This window comes from Hyposmocoma kahamanoa, unplaced genomic scaffold (genome assembly GCF_003589595.1).
Source record: "Hyposmocoma kahamanoa isolate Upper Pololo Valley unplaced genomic scaffold, ASM358959v1 66, whole genome shotgun sequence".
Taxonomy (NCBI): Eukaryota; Metazoa; Arthropoda; class Insecta; order Lepidoptera; family Cosmopterigidae; genus Hyposmocoma; species Hyposmocoma kahamanoa.
The window spans coordinates 7,253,989-7,266,195 of record NW_020653854.1 but is presented as its reverse complement, the minus strand read 5'-3'; positions in this window follow the sequence as shown (position 1 = coordinate 7,266,195).

Here is a 12,207-nt window from a genome sequence, read left to right as displayed (position 1 = left end):
GCATTCCGGTTTTAAAGTGTGTTGGTGAAATTACAGGCATGTGACACTTGTCAGCATTATGTCTCAGGGTGACGGATCCGATCTTTGCAATTTGAGGTTCTGAGTGGAAGCGCAACTCTTATGGGTAGACGTGTCGTTTTACCACCAGGCATATAGGCATATATTCATCCTCTGTGCGCTCGTATCGACTTTGACTTGAGTTTGAGTGGGTATACAATCTAGAAAAAAATATTTCTTTACAACTCCACAGCATTCCAAGAATCAGAAGTTTTCGTTACTCTTTAAAAGTATTTATTTATCAGTGGCTGTATGTTTATATTTAAGATTTTGCTAATAATGTAGTTGACAGGTAAATAAAACTTAAGAGTGGCAGAAATATATAAATATTAAGAAGGAAATTTTTCTTTGTTGTTCTTTATTCTTTCCCTCGGTCTCGAAATCTCGAAAGTAAATACCGACGAAATTTTGCCATAAAACTGTTTCAACACATTTCTACCGAAATAAGTGTAGAAAATAATAAACAAAAAAACAACACGTAACATTTTTACCGAATTACAAACCTGAAATGTAATCAACACGTGAAAACTAAACTGTAAATAAAGAGAACACTTGCTAAATTAATACTTCTTAACACTATAATAATTTGTCATCAAATAGATAAAGAAGCTAACTACAAGAAGTCACAAGTAATACATCAAAACCGCAACACACTTTATCATTATTGACATTGTTACAAAGTTGTTAAAAGGCGAGTACATTAACTTGTTGACGTGATAGTGTTTTGTCTACAGATATATTAGGACGTAAAGTGTTTGGGTACACAAAAACACAATGTTAAAAACCTTCTGCGAGAGACGCAAGCTGCTGCCGCACGTGGCAATAGGCCCTTCCGCTATTTATAAAGCAGGTAAAAATTTTTTTGACAACGAACTTGGGAATATTCTTGGAGTATAGCTCGTTACAATTTTCATTCACGTATCGTCTATTCCCACGGTTGAAATTATTCCGCGAATTTAGTTCTAAGCCTAAGCTAAGTGACCTTGAAGCTAAAGAGCCAATGTAGAAAAACTTAATTTACAAAATTGAACAAATCTGTACCTAGCGTCACATACATACAATATATATTGATTTGAATAATTTTATTTACAATATACGTTTATGTTGAAGACATAAGATTCGAAAGCAAATTATTGTTGCAAACAAACCATAAAAGAAATGAAATCAGTCTGCTAAAAATATTAAGCAAGGTCTGTATCTCGCAAAACACAAATTCAGTCTGACGCAGACTTTAGTCTGTCTAGACCAAGAACATGATCGAAAGGGTTTAACGAACGACCAATCGATCCACTCCTGGGAACATGAATTAGTTCTATCACTTCTAATGCTGTAGTATCCGCAGAACTCTTTGTAAAAAAGAGTTTTTGGTGCAGAATGTAACTTTTATCAGGTAACAGTTCCACTGCCACTAAGAGCCTTAGAGTACTATGTATACGGCGTATTTTATAAGATGCCCTAAAAGCGCGTAACCTACTTCATTTCAAAATCTAACTGAAATTAACAAACAATTAAAACTATTTCTTATCAAAATGCGCGATACACACGCACTTCTACATCGCGTCTGCCGCGCGTATACGCGCAGATGACGCGCGTCAACGCGTATATAACACGCCGTGTGTATAGGCTCTTAAATTGCAAACATCTGACCTGTCATCAGTACTTCCCCAGAAGAACTCGCTAACTTTAATACCAGTAGAGCTCCTTGTGAAAGAGTTCGTCCAGGGAAACACTGCCACCATACCCGCCAAGCAGCAATGTGAGCATCATGGCGTTCCGGTTTTAAAGAGTGCTGGTGAAATTACAGGCACGTGACACTTGTCAGCATTATGTCTCAAGGGGACGGATCCGATCTTTGCAATTTAAGGTTCTGAGTGGAAGCGCAACTCTTATGGGTAGGCGTGTCGTTTTACCACCAGGCACATAGCTTGTTCATCCTGTCATTGGGGAACAGCAAAATATACTTTTTTTACTGACATGATGTTCAACATATCGCACTGTTAATACAATAGTGTATCAACTCAAAAAGTGTATTTTTTCAGAATCGATGAAAAACGATTTACTCACTTCTAGCGAAATATTATTAAAATTTATGTATAGGTTAAAGTTTATTTATTACAGACATCTTAACAATTTCTAAATATTTTTTAGAAACTTATTTATTAAGACTTTTTTATCCAGAACTAGTTCGCAAAAAGTTTGTCTCATTTTGAGTTAAATAGATTTTAATTGTTTCTTACAATATTTTAACTACGGTTTTATTGACGTGCAGAGAATCGCATTTTACTTCAGAAATAGTATAATCGTGAATTTCACATATTTTGAGATACAACACTATTGTAATGGCAGTGCGATATATGAAAAGCCTATATATATCGAACAAAACCACGTTTAGCGTTTCAAGCCAAGAACAAAAAATAAACATGTGCCTATTAAGTAGTATACATAGTACAAATATCTTGAATATTCCAAATGAACATGTTCTGTTTATTATAGGTAAGCCCTATTTTTTACTTTTAAAAATAATTCTGATTAATACCACATACTGAAATCCATTATAGTGAAATGTACGGAGTTTACAAATGAAGGTATCTTATTTCTTAATCGAAACGAGATGGAGTATTAAGAAAAAAACATATTAATGTCGACACCATCGACAAAATAAAGTTTTACGTTGCTCAGATTACTCAAAGATCATTTTATCATAATAACGTTCAAAACCATTGACAAGCGTAGAGGACGATGCGCAGGCGCGGTTGTACACAGATACCGTTACGGACGGCTGTTGTGCGGACAGCAAAAAAGCCTTTAGGAACCCGCCATAGCCCGCCACCCTTGACAAGGGGCAAAAAACCTTAAAAACAGAAAGGACCACAAATTAGAGAATCGGCATCGGAATGTTGCACCCGTATCGAGCATTCGTTTTAAAATTGACTAAATTATAGTTTTTACATTTTTGTGTATCACTGTTTCTGTTATATTACATTTTTTTTAATGAAAGTACTCTATTTTGAAAAATCTGTATTATACACTGAAAACAGAACACTAAGAAACTTTAGTACATCAAATTGAAAAGTAATACTACGTGGTATATATTATAAAGTTTTTGTACTCTAAATTTGTTTTTTTTTTTATTTATAACCGACCGAAACGACGATTAATTGAATATTATCATTTAATTAATCTTTATTTAATTAAATATTTCACATTTAGCAACATTTTCATCATCATCGTCATCATGAACCCATTTTATACACCCCACTGCTAGGCTCCTTTCAGGCGAGGGCTTAGGCCACAGTCCGCCACGCTGGCCCAATGGGGGTTGGGGACCTCACACGTTTTTCGAGGGATGTGAACCTTCTTCGACGTTCAGATTCTACGGCCTCTACTACAACATTTTGCCGCAATGAAATATCGTTGGTGTTTCGTAGAAAGGGCGAAAGCGCCATTTTGAACAATTTTCAAGGAAGAACGTTTTAGTTTTTCACGACTGTTTTAAAATATTTACGTCCTATTATAAATGCAGTTTCAAAACTTAAATTTAATTAAAACCAAAGTTGAATTTTAAAACAGACACAAATATTTTAAAACAATCATTAAAACCTAAAACATGTTCATTTAAATTTTTTTTCGAAATGGTGTTTTCGCCCTTTCTAAAAAACAACGACGAAAAGTTTTTGCTTTTATTTTTCTGCTTTTCCTGCGTATATCTCTATACTTCTTTAGTGACAATCTAATAACATAGGACACGTTTCCATAGTCTTTGAAGAATTTAATTTAATATTAGTTGTTACAATTGTTAAATGCGCTCCAAAAATATGGGTGCATACTGCATACTTACTCAATTTGGTTCGACTACCGATCCGTGGAACTATCGGCACACGTCTAAAATAGCTTCCTTGTTGAGAATAGACGGAGTGATCGCCCTCCTAATGCTATTTTCAGATGCTTTATTAGGAGAGTTTGGGTAGCACGAATTGTGAACTTTTTGGTTCTAAATTGTTTCATTATACTTTAATTGCAATGCAGTAGAGCTCGTTATGAAAAAGTTCGTTCAGGGAAAAACTGCCAACTAAACTGTTGGGATAATTTTTAGTAGCGGAGTAATGTTAATTTTAACATTACTGATTGGCAGCAGAAATATGTCCGGTGGCAGTACTTCCCTGGACGAACTCTTTCACAATGAGCTCTACTGCTGTTTTAAAAAAGAAAGGTGGATATTTGAAGAAGATAACCCGATGTAGAAGGTCGCAGTAGAACTAATTGTGAAAGAGTTCTTCCAGGGATGTACTGCCACCTTCATTACTTCTGCGGCCAAGTAGTAATGTGAGCATTATAGCGTTCCGATTTTGAAGGGTAAGGGTACTGGTGAAATTATAGGCACATGGGACTTGTTAACTTGTGTCTCGAGGTTGCAGTACCAGTCAGATTTTGTGATTTTTAGCTCTGAGTGGCATTAGAACTAGAGATGGGCCGACTATGACTTTGGCCGACTAGCCGACTAGCCGACTAGTCGGCAGCAAAATGGCCGACTAGTCGGCCGACTAGTCGGCTAGGCCGATCATTAATTTCGGTAGAATTCGGGTGACGTCGGAAATATTCGTAAGCGCGCTCTAGGTTGAACCAAACATACTTACTTAGTTTATTTTTGTTAGAAGTATTGTTTTATTTTATTTCGAGATTGAATAATATAAGGTGATGACAAAGGAAGAGTTCCTATTTTTAAGTTCTAAGTAAACCTACTTATTACCAATAATTGTCTGCTTGACCTATATTTGTTATTTTAAAAAAGACCAAGGGAAGACTTTCTTTTTTAATTTTCTAACCCACTATTAGATTGTATTGTAAACTGAAACTGTGATTCTTATAATAAAAAAAATAACAAGAGTAAAATAACAATTTTATTTCAATCACCCTCTCAATTTTTTTAAGCATATTAAATTAACATGAGTGAGAAGTGGGCCGACTAGTCGGGCGGCGGTTTTAGCCGATTAGTCACCGACTAGTCGCCGACTACAAAAATTGCCGACTAGTAGGTTTTACCGACTAGTCGGCGACTAGTCGGCCCATCTCTAATTAGAACTATTTAATAATAATATCAACGCACACACTCGATATATCCCCGCACTAGGACACACATAAACAACCACAAATTACACCCAAACTCACGAGATAAATAAATGTAGGCCATACAAATATTTCTCCCGGCCCGGGAATCGAACCTGGGACCTCAACGTGGCATGGTAACCGTTCGGCCACGAAGGCAGTTATTTTAACTAAATAATAGTAAATAAATAAAATTATTTGATTATTTAAAAATTAATTGTCTCCGTGGCCGAATGGTTACCATGCCGGACTGCCACGCAGAGGTCCCAGGTTCGATTCCCGGGCCGGAGAAAATTTGTCTCTCTTATGAGTTTGGGTGTAATTTGTGGTTGTCTATATGTGTGTCCATGGCACCCGCGATACAGGGTTTCCCTAGTGCGGGGCTATGTTGAGTGTGTGCGCCATTATTATTATTATTATTATTAAATTACTATGGTTACGTGTGTCGCTTATCACCAGTAAGCAACACGAGATGTAGTGCATTATGTTCCATTCAATATCATCTAATCAATTTGAAACATAAACTTATCATGCGATGCGATGGACATTTTGTATGAATGGTTCGCCACTAAAGTAATAAACATTTTCAATAATAAAAATTCGATATCTCAACAAATTAGCAACCAGTTCATCTAATAAATTTATTTAGTAAACAAAGCTAACTTCAAAGTAGAAAAAGTCGTCAAAAGTAGCCAATATTAAGCACAAAAAGTGTAAAATAAACAAGCTCTGCGGGTGTCAGGGCAAATTCATTGGGTGTTTGCGGAATGCGAGTGGTGTAAAATATAGGAGGCATGATCTTTCGCAATGGATAAAAGACTATTAACATCATTCTTTTGTGAGGGGCGAGGTAGAAAAAACAACAGAACACTGAAGAAACAGACGACAAACAAATATTCTCGTTATTTACGCAGTATAAAAGGTACTGTACGTAGTGACATAAAGGCATTGACAATATGAAAAAAGTGGACATGTGCCGTTGCTAAGGCATAAATACCCAGCGTGATAATATGTAAACAAAACATTAAATGGACCGAGAAGTGCAGTCAGTGAGTTGCAAAAACAAGTGTATTAGCAGCTCGGAGTCTGTCACAATAAACAGTAATGACGTCTGTGACATTGTGACGCCCCGTGGCTCGGCCGGACGGCGCTGATCAATCCATATTGGAATAAGCTAAATACTTCCTTTGTTATAGACCGCTCTCCGAACTATACTGAATAAATAAATAATCTATTACATTTATTATATTCATGATTTTTCGCTCCGAAACTCGTACATTATGCCTAAGCAATTAAGGTTAACAAATTGTAGTAAAACACTTATGAAATACCTACGATGTAAACTCCGAAATTTCCATGCAAATCCAACTATCAGCTTACTTCGTGGTTAAGTTAAATTCAAATTTCTGTGTCGGGTTTCACAGTCTTCCTCGCACCCGAGCATGGTTAATTTTAAACAGCGCGTCTTCACCTAAAATATCTCAGTAATGATAAATAAATTTTAATTACAAACTGCGGCTTGGCTACCGGAAAAACGTGAGCTAAATAGGGCAGAGAAATGGGAAGCTACCTAATTGTAAATTAAAAAGTTCGCGGAGTTACGACACCACAGTCCACAATGACACCCCGATATTTGAAGGGGATGAGACCCCCTGTCACCCCCGCGGTCCCTCCACCCCCGGCCCCAGACGAGGGGGCAGGGGTGTAGACACCCGTGGAAAGCGTGTGACATTTTGTTTTAAAATATTGTCCGCGCAAATACATTCACGTGGATCATTTTTAATGGTCTGTTTGTTTTGTTTTTTCCATACTAGACAAAAAAATTACGTGCCAAATGGTACCGTGTAAAACACATAAATTATATCTGAAGTGATTAAGGAATACGTATATCATACAATATATACGAACACATTTACACTTTATATAACAAATATATTTAATTTGATGTAATCCAAAGTAACGAATCGAAAGAGTTAATAGAATAGTTAAACTACATCTAAACGACTGTTGAGTTGAGATCGGGCGCGACAGAGGCGTCTTAATTACCGTGTAGCGATAAGAAGCGCCGGCGCACGAGGCGTGAAAGCGCGGTAACTGGACGCATCGCCCTGTTATTACCGCTCACAGCATAGAAACATTTCAATGCAAGTCGTTGTCATACTGTCAGTTTGAGTATAGAACAATTAGGGATGTGACTTATTCTGTGGTTGTTTAGGTAAGCGCACCAAATATTGTCGTGTCAAGGCCGCCGGCTTTCCTCCGGCATTCCGTTCCCGCCGCCGCCCACAGGGATATCTCACGCCTGTGTTGTGTAACATTTCAACTAAGATTCGGTTAGGACTGACGCACTGAATTTACCTGTTGCGGCATGCCAGCTATGTGGAATTAACTGTAGAAATAGACAACTAATGTTGTGTAACATTAAAGAAATCTTACGTAATATACAGGCACATTCAGGAGTGATATAAAATCAAGTTACGTACAATACTCACTTAGTAACTTATTAGTAAAAATATCTAATTTTGCGTGACATAATTTTGTCGTGCGTGATTAAAGGCTTGACTCAAGGTCAAGCAAAATATCATATCATTTTATCTAACAATTTTACATAGCAATAAAATCCAGCTATATTATACATATAAATAAAATATGATACATAATTGCGTATTTAAACTTTTAGAAGTGTTCTTTTAAATCCATATCATACATTAACATTCTAAAAACAAAAGTCGATTGATCGTGTTCTTAAATCAAACTGTCAAAAAGAATACTTTTTCGAAATTCAATCGCTGCCATCCAATCATAAAGCCAGTGTAAATAAAAGAGACACAATTATCCCTAACGGGATTCGGTGCGCCTCTTCACACCCTTCGACCCGTGGTGATTCTTTCTCGAAGAGTTGTGTGACCCACTCTTAGTAACGATTTCCTCAGTTTGAAATATATATTATATATTTTATATATTATATGAATAAAATATTTTAATAATACATAAAATTTGGTTGGGAATACATTTTTTTTTGTATTTTATGAAAAGGACCTGCGGTTTTGAACTCTAAGTTTCACAAGGTTTTCAATGTAGTTTTAGCTATGTCTAATGTCACAGTTTTTAAACTGCAATTCTAAACGCTATGAAAATGACTAATGGTACAATTTTCTATAAAATATTTTGAACATTTTTAAAATTCTAGCCATGCAACTACTGAGTACTAGTATGTTAAATAATGAGTGTTATTACAAAAATCAACAGTTTTTCTAATTTTCCCAAATTATAGGGTAAAATATCCCGAAAAGTGGTCCCTGTCCAGTAAAACGCGGAGTAGCAACTTGGGGCGGCCAATGCACCTTATTGACTAGCCCGACTTCTGCCGAGCGCCACCGAACTTCTCCGACTGTTCTGTCGCTGTAATTTGTTAAATACGGATTTTCCATATGCAAGTATCTATAATAAGTAAATATAATTTTGACATAAAAAATACTGTATGGTATAAATAAAGTATCATATATAATTATGTAATCAAGTACAGAGGAACTAAAGTTGCAAATTACACAAAATGCTACCTTATGCAAAGATCTCGTATCCCCAATGAAAAGTAGAAATTAGACAATATTTACAATTAAATGTTTATTTATTTACTCGGAAATAACAGCTCATTTGAATCTTTGTTACATTTGGAGCTAACCAAACAAACAATAACGTAAATAACGTTGTTATATTGTCATGATATCAAATTACACAGATTTGGTGAGTATACAGTCATTTCATACAATACCATTTCAATAAACTTGCAACGCTACTGTACCGAACCAACGATAGGGTTGTCACTAAAGTTTGCGGTTATTCGGAAACTTTGTAATGACCCTGATGCAAAGGGATAACTAATTGACTTAAGTTTTAGTTAGAGGTTAAATTATTGGCTTAACTGAGATTGGTATGTCCGTGTTGTGCAAACTTTGCTAACATTTTGTAGCTAAAAAATGTAGACACCATAAGCTTAACACAAACATTAATTTCTTTCAATAGACAAGTGCACAATATTCACTCGTCTATAAAAAGCAATATTATCGTTTTTTATTGGCATTGCATGATGGGATACTTAACACTTTGATTTTTCTATTAAAAAACATAAAATATTAGATTTATTACGAGTTTAAGTCAGTAACAGAAGTAAAAACGGAAGCACTAATAACACCGAGAGGAGTTATTATCCTGTTGATATGATTGACAGCAAAGAATAACCCAAGAAATTGTTTATAATAAGAGAGATGGAAAAATAATGCACTTCTACCGCTCGATTCGCTTATAATTCGAGATTCATAGCAGCGGCTTATTCTCATAAAAAGTTGTTCCCTTCAAATGTAGTAATTTCGCAAGGAGGGCCGCCCCTCGCCTCCTCTCCCAATCTACTCGGGCTGGCCTTTTAACGCCGGAGATATTGTCTCTTTAGTTAGATCTGTATTTACCACAGTACAAGGGAAATCGGGAGAGAAAACTCGTTTAGTGAAATCTACTTGCCCTGCTACTTGTAGGAAATTGTTAGGTATGTGCGGTATGTTGAAAGTATTATAGTTCTGCGAAATTACTGGAATACAATATTCTTTTTCTACAAACCTGTGTGGAAGTACAATTTGGTAGCACATTAAACAATGGTCATTTATTTTCAGGATTTTTTTTAGTAGCTGTAAAGCTCTTTGTGAAAGAGTTTGTCCAACACGTAACAACGAAATATGTACCATCGACATCAGCTCTGATGTCATATTAAATGTTCTAGTTTACAGATATTTCCAACAATCTTTTAAACTAAAAAAAAAAAGTCGCAATAAATCAAAGAAATATACATCTGAATGAGAACCTTAACGATTGCTGCGACGGACTCGTTCGCAATGATAGAGAACATTTTTAAGGTAGTGTTTTGAAACGTCTCTCAGTGTTTTGACAATTACTGTAGATTTTATTGTATACATAATAAAGCTTAAAAATATAATGTGGTTAAGCTAAATTACATAATTTTTAGTAGCAGTCGAGCTTCTTGTGAAAGAGTTCGTCCAGGGAAATACTGCCACGCGAAGCAATAATGTGAGCATTGTTGTGTTCCGGTTTTGAAGGGTAAGCACGTTTGCGAACAGCGTCCAACTCGTATACGTTTTGAATCCGAGACTATACGAAGTCAAAGTCATAGTCAAAGTCAAAGAATCATTTATTTCATAGGTAAAATTTTTACACTTGAAAACGTCATTTTTTAAGCTACTTTTAAGCTACTGCTCGTTCACTACGCTGACTTCCCTGAGAAGAACGAGCCAGAAACTCTAGCGATTGCTCTTTTCAAATAAACTTAAACGCTATGGAATACACTTTGAATCATAATTGTGTGTGTCTAGAATGTGCGGAATCTAGACTCTTGTTGTCTTTCCATACTTCTTTATCTAAAACACACTCTTCAATTTTGTAATGACTTTTCAATTAAAATACTTTTAATGTAAATTTTAAACTTAGGAAATGATAATAGTAATATAATCTCCGTATACGGTTCCCCATAAAAGAATCGTTTACCTTAGTTAAACGAAATCGTGGTACCATGACTTTGGACATACTTCTAAGGTTAATATTATGGATATCCTCTTTCTTAATGAAATCATGTATATTTTCACGGGCATACAAAATATTTGAGTAAATATACCGTGATGCCACAGTCATGATACCAGAGAACCTAAACGGTACACAGAACGAATCGCTCGTTTTTGCAACACAAATATGGTTTGTATATCTGCCGCTTTACCCCACGTGAGAATCCCGTAGGACATTATAATACGGAAGTAACTAAAGTAAACTAGTCCAGCAGTAGAACGAATATCGTTTGTACGCCTAGAGATAAAATGATCACGGTTCTGGTGAAATTACAGGCACATGGGACTTGTCAACTTATATCTCAATGTGACGGACGTAGTGCCTATGCCGTACTATCACTGCTTGGTCAGGCGTACTACCAGTCACACGAATTGTTTCCCCGTCGCTTGATACCATAAAAAGTAAAATGCTTCAAAATATAGTAAAAGTGACATATCGTCGGGGATAGTGCAGTTACACGTAACTAACATTGGATTATGAGTAGTTTCGATATTTTAGTGTTGTGTACATTTCGGTATTTTAGTGTTGTGTACATTTCGGTAGTTAAGTGGCCAAATTAAATCCGCGTATATGTCGTGACAACCCAAATAACCTAATATATGGGAATTAGACAACATAAATTAATGCTTACTATGCAAAAATGAAAGTCATAGCCGTTAAAATAACAAAGTAATAACGTTAAATCCCTCTCCTGAAAAATTTGGTTTAGTGCGTGATACGCGCCGTTTACCAATGCCATATACGCGGATTTACACTATGTCCGACGATATATAATAATCAACGTTACCACAGATAATATAATATTATGCTAGTGTGAGGTAGCTTTGTGTATGGTCACATAAAGTCATAATTGACTTTAAAACAGAAACTCCATAATTTTCACCAGATCAGTTTTATATAATAAGTACTAAAAACTTTGCTTTGTACCCAAATCAAGCCTGAAGCGAAAAACTTTCTTGAACATTTAATGAATTTTTCAGTGAGTTAATTTCAAAAGATGTTACGCAAGATTTACGGAACAAAAATCTTTTCATACTAAAACGAAATGAGGCCTCTTCGTTTTATCTTAAAGGCACTGAATTACTTAATGTTAAGAATGAAACAGAACGTTAAAGAATCCGAAGTAAAATTACCTACGTTCTACTCCACTAAGAGGCTATTTTATTTATTTATTTAAAACAACTTACAAAACATTGGTATGTTTTGTAAATTGTTTTAACAATTGGTTAAAACAATATATCGCACACGAAACTAAACACTGTCGTACCTCATAATTGTAGAATTGAGAAAACACGATTTGAAAAAAAAAATGAAATTAAACCAATATATATATACATATTATAATATCAAGTGACAGGACGAACAAGTCTTGCGCCTGATAGTAAGGCTACATGCCTCTCCATAACAGTTGCAGTGCCGCTC